The following is a 6573-nucleotide window of genomic DNA, read 5'->3' on the forward strand; positions in this document are numbered from 1 at the left end:
TCATGGCAGCTGGGTCCCGGGTTTGCTAATCGCCAGGTCCAGGTACACAGACCTGGCTGGAAGCAGGGCTGGGAATTCTTGGCATGCGCACCGGTTCCCCCATCGCCAGTGTTGGCCTGTCTGGCTGTTGGCTGTTGGCTGTGCTGTTGGCTGTTGCCTGTTGGCTGTTGGCCCTGTTGCTGTTGGCTGTTGGCTGGTTGGCTGTTGTGTCTGTGTGTGGTCCTGTTTGGCTGTGTGGCTTGTTGGCTGTTTGGCCGTGTTGTTGGGCTGTTGGCTTTGTTCGGACTGTTGGCTGTTTGGTCTGCTTGGCTGTGGGCTCGTGTTGGCTGTTGGCTGTTGCGTGGTTGACTGTGTGCTGGTTGAGGCTGTTTGGGACGTATGTATGGTTGTGCTGTTGGCTGTTGGCTGTTGAGTCTGTTGGCTGTTGCTGTGTTTGGCTGTTTATGGCTGTTGGCTTGTTGGCTTGGCTGTGTGTGCTGTTGGCTGTGCGGCTGTTGTGGCTGTTGGGCTGTGTGCTGTTGGCTGGTTGTGGCTGGGTTGGCTGTTGGTCTGTTGGCTGGTTGGCGTTTGTGTCTTTGGCTTGTGTTGGCTGGTGGGCTGTTATGCTGTTGGAGCTTGTTTGCTGTTGGCGTGTTGGCTGTGGTCGGGCGTGTTGGCTGTTGGCTGTGTGGCTGTATGGCTGGGTATGGCTGTTGGCTGTTGGCTTGTTGGTCTGTGTTGGGCTTGTTGTTGGCTGTTGGGCGTGTTGGCTGTATGGCTGTTGGTGTTTGTGGTCTTGTTGGCTGTTGTGGGCTTTGCTTGTGTCGCTTGTTGTGCGTGAGTTGTGCTGTTGGTCTTGTTGGCTGGTTTGGCATGTTGGCTTGTTGGCTGGTTGGCCGTGTGTGTGGCTGCGTTGCTGTTTGGCTGTTGGCCTGTTAGGCGTTGGCTGGTTGGTGTTGGCCTGTTGGTCTGTTGGCTGTTGGGCTGTTGGCTGTTGCTGCTGTGGCTGTTGGCATGTCTGCTGTTGGCTGTTGGCTTGTTTGGCTGTTGGCTGTTGCTGTTGGCTGTTGGCTGTGTGGCTGTTGGCTGTTGGCTTGCTGGCTGGTTTGGCGTGGTTGGCTGTGGCCTGTTTGGCTGTTGGCTGTGCTGGTTGGCTGTTGGCTGTTGGCTGTTGGGGCTGTTGGCTGTTGGATGTTGGCTGTGGGGTGGCTGTTGGCTGTTGGCTGTGTGGGCTGGTTGGCTGTTCGCGCTGTTTGGCTGTTGGGTCGCTGTTGGGCTGTCTGGCTGGTCGGGCGTTGGTCTGTGGCTTTTGGCCTGTGTTGGCTTGTGTGGCTGTGTGCTGTTGGGGGCTTTGGTGTGGCCTTGTGTGGCTGGTGTGGCTGTTTGGGGCTGTTGGCTTGGTTGGCTGTTTGGTTCTTGTGTCGGCTGTTGGCTGTTGGCTGTGTGGCTTGTGGCTGTTTGTGGCTAGTTGGCTAGGTTGGCATGTTGGCTTTGGCTGTTTGGCTGTTGGGTGTTGGCTGTTTGGCTTTGCGTTGGCTGGTGGCTTGTGGCTGTTGGCTGTTGGCTGTTGGCTGTGTGGGGCGTGTTGGTCTGTGGTGGCTGTTGGCTGTTGGCTGGTGGGGCTGTTGGCGTGTTGGCTGTTGCTGGTGTGGCTGGTTGGCTGTTCGGCGGTTTGGCTGTGTGGCTGTTGGCGTGTTGGCTGTGGCTGTTGGCTGTTGGGCTGTTGGCTGTTGGCTGTTGGCTGTTTGGCTGTTGGCGTGTTTGGCTGGTTGGGCTGTTGGCTGTTGGCTGTTGCTGTTGGCTTGTTGGCTGTTGTGCTGGTTGGCTTGTTGGGCGTGTTTGGCTGTTTGGGTCTGTTGGCTGTGTGCTGTTGGCTTGTTGTGCCGGTTGGCTGTTGGGCGTGTTGTCTGTTGCTGGTTGGTCTGGTTGGCTGTTGCTTGTTGGCTGTGTGGCTGTTGGCTGTGGGCTGTGTGCGCTGGTTGGCTGGTTGCTGTGGTGGCTGTTGTGGCTGTGTCGCTGTTGCGCGTGTTGTCGCTGTTTCGCGGTGTTCGCGTTTGTTCGCTGTGTCGCGGCTGTGTTCGCTGTTTCTGCTGTTCCGGTTCGCTGTTCGCTGTTCGCTGTTCGCTGTTCGCTGTTCGCTGTTCGCTATGTTCGCTGTTCGCTGTTCGCTGTTCGCTGTTCGCTGTTCGCTGTTCCGCTGTCGCTGTTGGCTGTTGCTGTTGGCTGTTGGCTGTTGGCTGTGGCTTTCGCTGTTGGCTGTTGGCTGTTGGCGTTGGCTTGTTGGCTGTTGGCTGTTGGCTGTTGGTTTGGCTGTTGCTGTTGGCTGTTGGTGTGGCTGTTGGCTGTGCTGTTGGCTGTTGGCTGTGGCTGTTGGCTGTTGGCTGTTGGGCTGTTGCTGTGCTGTTGGCTGTCGGCGTGTTGCTGTTGGCTTGTTGGCTGTTGGCTGTTCGCTTTCGCTTTCGCTGTTGCTGTTCGCGTTGGCTGTGCTGTCGCTGTTGGCTGTTGGCTGTTGGCTGTTGGCTGTTGGCTGTGGCTGTTGGCTGTTGGTGTTGCTGTGGCTGTTGGCTGTTGGCTGTTGGCTGTTGGCTGTGGCTTGTTGGCTGTGGCTGTTGGCTGTGCTGTTCGCTGTTCGCTGTTCGCTGTTGCTGTTCGACTGTTCGCGTTCGCTGTTCGCTGTTCGCTGTTCGCTGTTCGCTGTTCGCTGTTCGCCATCAATCATCAACAACCATCATCAACTATCAGTAACCAGCATCAACAATAAACAACCACCACCACCATTAATCAACAACACTCATCACTTATCACCCTTAATCATCAACTTTCATCAACAACGACTATCAACAACTTTCATTAACCACCAAGAACAACCACCAATCAACAAACAACTATGAACAGCAATCATCACTCATCAACATCAATTACCGTTATAAACAACAATCATCATCATGCATCATCGTCGTCGTCATCATCATCGATTATCAACAGCAATTATTAACATCAACCATCAACAACTATCAATAACCACAAACAACCACCACCATCAATCAACAACAGTCAACACTCATCACCATTAATCATCAATAACCGTCAACAACGACCACCAACAACAACCACCATCAATCAACAACAACCATCAAGAGCAACCATCATCATCAACATCATCATCAACATCAACCATCAACAGCAACCATCATCAGCAACAGCAACCATCATCATCATCATCAACAATCACATATCACCCTTAATCATCAACATTCATCAACAACGACCATCAACAACTTTCAATAACCACCAAGAACAACCACCAATCGACAAACAACTATGAACAGCAATCATCATCATCATCAATTATCAACAACAATTATCAACATCAACCATCAACAACAACCATCAGCAACTCTGATCGACAACTATCACAACTTACAACAGTTGACAACATTTATTATACAAGAGTAATCATTTCTATCAGCTGGCCGGCTTGCTCTTCTTGGGCAAGTGTATATAAGCTGTCTGCTGTTTTCTGTTCTCTACTTTCCATCTTTCTATCATAACGATGCGACACGCATTATGTATGTAGTCAAAGACAAAGCTTTACCTTCTAATTCTATCATTTCGCCTTCTTTCCTACATGAGATCACATCACATACTAGTTGCGGTCCATGCTGCGCACAAAGATAGCAAAAAATAATAAAATAAAATCACCTCAAATTATCTCACAAATACAGTCGGGATAGAAATGTAATCACAGCATCAAAACTTGCCTTCACAATGATTCGCAAAATAAAAGAAGGAATAAAAATCTCCAAGTCAACTACAGGTGTAAACACTTCAAGGTGTAAGCCCTAGTTCAATCACGGCTAGCCAGGAAACAACTATACTCAATACTCAATCATCAATCAAAGCAGTCAGTGTACACACATCTCACATCCAAGTCTCAGTAAACACAAACAAGCCCACAATGGCAATTTCTCTCTAGAGATGCAATAAACACACAAGCAATCCTAACGAGAAATCAAAGAGCAATCCAGTTCTTTAATTGTAATAATGTGAGCACTACTCATCATCAAAGATTTAAAGTTCAATATAAGGGTTTCAGGAAACAGCCAACAACTTTTTCTTAAAACAATAAATGGAGTAGATAATGGGGAGATAATCCTCTCGCTCAGAACACTTACCAAGCTTCTTCCATGAAAAGCAACACTCAGGGATAAGGTGAAGGTAGCAGGGAAAGAGAAGACAGAATACAGTAGAGACAGAGGCTATGCCCTTACTAAACCTCGACATCTGGAGCTGGAGACGGGGAATAAAAATGTTAAAATTAACCATAAACATCAACAGAAAGACCACTAGACTCCTCAAAGGACAATCCTTCCACACAACAACTGTTTACAAGACAGACAACCCCTCAATCTCTTCGGGGTCACCAATTGTCACGGACAATCACAGATGATGGCAGATAGATGATGGTAGATGATGGCAGATAGATGATGGCAGATAGATGATAGCAGATAGATGATAACAAATAGATGATGGTAGTTGATGGTAGATGATGGCAGATGGCAAATGTATTTTTTAAGCTGGTTCACAGATCACAACAACACAAACCCTCTGCCCCAACACACGGTCAAACACCAAAGAACTCTCACACAGACAAAACTCAAAGCTAACTCTACCATCTCGCAATTCTTAGCTCCTCGCCAAAAATGAAAAGTTTCTTATATTTGTCCTCACGTCTGTCTACTTGCTGATTAGAAGAATGGGATATGGTCATGGAACTATGTCCGATGACTAGTGGTCAAATTAAATAATAAAAAAATAAAAAATTGAATAATCGAAAAATTAGAGTAAGTCGAAGATAACACTTACAATTCCCGTCATCTGCAGTCCCGATGTAGGATACTTTCACGAACCTCAGCGCCAGGAATGCTTCTCCCACCCTTTCACTGCCAGGCAGGTGAGGTGCGCTGTCTCACTAGCAACTACACCAACACACCACTGCATATGTTTCCATGGAAACACAAATGCCAGTAGACACTTCCAGACTCTCTGGCCAGGACATTCGTGGAAACGTCGACAGGATGTTCGATTCCTCGACGACCGACAAGGGAGGAAACTCCAGGACTACCCGGATCGGTTGGAGCTACCCAGCCCTACCTCGGTTGACAGTCACCCCAGGGTGGGTCCGGTGTAGGAAGAAGGCTGATGACGGCACGCGGCAGTCGTTTCCGAGATACACACTGGCAGACTCCTGAACAGTGAGGGCTGACGAGGCAGACACACCTGACTGCTGACGATACACTTCAGTAGCCCCGAACCGCAGGTGCTGACGTCAGATCCACCCGGCTGACGACGATTCACTTCAATAACCATCCACAGTCGGTGCTGACTGCGTAGGGCTGCCGACGACACTCTTCCAATCGTCGTTCTTTTCCTCGTTCATTCCTTGTCCTAGGTAATTTCTCTCCCGGGTAATTCCTGAAATGCTTACTTGGCTAATGAATATTCATACTGAACTTTATCACTATTACAATAACAACCACAACAACTCTCTCCATTATCATCACATTATACACACCGTGGGTCCGGTGTAGGTAAAAGGCTCGCAGGCCCTCCTGTAGTCAGACGTAGTTAACCTCCTTAACCATTCGTCCACATTAGTTCCTGTAACTTAATGACTAATGAGTACCACTCACTGCTGCTATTAGTCTCCCTGAGTTATACTCATCACGTGATTTCTTGTTGAACGTTAAGATTTTTTTCATGAAACAATTTAACAATGCTTTCACTGTGAAATCAGAATTTAGAATTCAGGACAATATAAAAACATATTTGTTTACCTTTACACGGCAAGGAACTAAATGCACAGATTCCACTGTCTGTATTCACACCTGTACAGGTAGGACCAACTGTCTCGGCGGCTGCGGTGGGAATGTCACACACTGCTCACTGAGCGAAAAACCTGGAGGTGAGCTGTCCTTACTAGTGTCACGTGTCATCAGATATGCTCCTGCACGGGGTGTACGAATTCACCCTTCATTTCTTTTATCCTCACGCGGTACACACACAAACAGAAGAAAAAAATTGTTAGCCTCTCACTGTTTTAAATTGTTTATTTTAATTTGTCTTAATTTTTTTTTCTTTATCAAGATACATCCTGAGGAGACTTTTGTTTACAAGTAAATCACACTGGAAAATGAAGCAAGCACAATTTGACTTTTTTCTGTTCATTTATTCCTCCTAGTCTTTCCGTCTACATTCTGACGCTTTTCTGTTGAATGATGAAGTTACGGTTACACCAGATACAACGATATCTTTAATTATAATAATTTATATTTTTGATATAGAGTCGGTTATTAGCAGTGATAGTGTGTGGGATAACCGTTACCGACATCCCAGGTTCTTAGTTGTAATACACACACACACACACTCTGACACACACACACACACACGCAAACAAAAAGAATAAGTAGACAGAGACAGGAGACAGACGCACGAGTTAAATAGACATTAAAAGATTTTCGTTTCGCTGAAATCTTTATGAGGATCACACAGCATAATAATTTTCTTTCAATGGAAAACAAAAGCGAAATCAGA

The sequence above is a fragment of the Pomacea canaliculata genome, linkage group LG4 (genome assembly GCF_003073045.1).
Source record: "Pomacea canaliculata isolate SZHN2017 linkage group LG4, ASM307304v1, whole genome shotgun sequence".
Taxonomy (NCBI): domain Eukaryota; kingdom Metazoa; phylum Mollusca; class Gastropoda; order Architaenioglossa; family Ampullariidae; genus Pomacea; species Pomacea canaliculata.